Source organism: Poecilia formosa, unplaced genomic scaffold (genome assembly GCF_000485575.1).
Source record: "Poecilia formosa unplaced genomic scaffold, Poecilia_formosa-5.1.2 Scaffold4, whole genome shotgun sequence".
Lineage (NCBI taxonomy): Eukaryota > Metazoa > Chordata > Actinopteri > Cyprinodontiformes > Poeciliidae > Poecilia > Poecilia formosa.
Genome location: NW_006799943.1, coordinates 866,471 through 867,705, shown reverse-complemented (window position 1 = coordinate 867,705; position 1,235 = coordinate 866,471).

Here is a 1,235-nt window from a genome sequence, read left to right as displayed (position 1 = left end):
AGTGTAAAATTATATTTTTATTGGATCGGAAAAAATCGAGCCGCTTTTCCCCGAACGCGGAAGCTGCGGAGCAAAGAGCCCATTATGCTTGTAATATGAAAAGTTTAAGCTTATCAGATAACTGGGGTAAAACGGGAATGAGTAACCGGAAGTAGATTTATTAAGCTAGTATTCTTTGAATTCTACTTTTTAATTTTCCCCTTGACTAATTAAGGGGAAATTAACTAACTAATTAACTTCCTTAATAACTAATTAAATTCCTTAATAGTAAGGAATGCTGGAAATTGTTTTTAGTCACGTTTTATAAACATAAACGAGATATGTGTAATGGGGTATATGCCACGGACTTCCGTTTTAGCACTTCCGCATTTTTTTAGCCACATAGAATGCTTCCAGTGCGCAGGCAGCAGTATGTTAACAGTGGCTCCTCAGTCACTGCAGGACTATTAATGATGCCTATAAAATTATTCAGACGTCCTGAAACGCTCTAACAACAACAACAAAGGATTTAAGTTGGATGTGTCAAAACTTCACAATAACTTCAAAGGTAAGTTAATAAATCGTTTGTATTCACCATAATACAACGAATATTGTTGTATTATGTCTGACATGTCTGACATGTTAGACCTATGTCAGACATGAGGTCTGACATAGCTAACAGGGACAAGCTTACAAAGGTGCTATGTAAACGTTAAGTGTTTTGATTATCTGTGCAATGTGGAATCTACATATCTATGCTTTATAGATAGATATAGATATATAGCTATATAAACATATATAGATCTGTCTATATTGTGTCCAAGCTATCAGTCGAAGCTAAAGTTAGCTTCCGAATGTAGCATCTAATTCGGAAAATAGCTAAAGGGCGATTACACTTAATTTTTCACTATCTTGAGCTTTTTTAATATGTTGTACTTTAAAAACTATAACACCTAGTAATTTCAAACCTAACTAGATTATTCTGTACTAACAACAGAATAAATAAAACATTTGTGAAACCTTCTAATTGATTTGTGAAATTTGTAAAATATTAATAATAGATTCCAGAACGCATTAGATCTGAATTATTAAAGTGGCATTGTTATTTTAACTTCCCGTTTTCTTTCTTTTTTTAAATCTTTATTATAGTTGGAGTTGGACAGAGTTCTGTTTGGTGGCTTCCTGGATGGAGAGATCGGCTCAGCTAATGTTACCAACAACTTTTCTCCTGCTATTAACGTTTTTGTTTTTCTTTA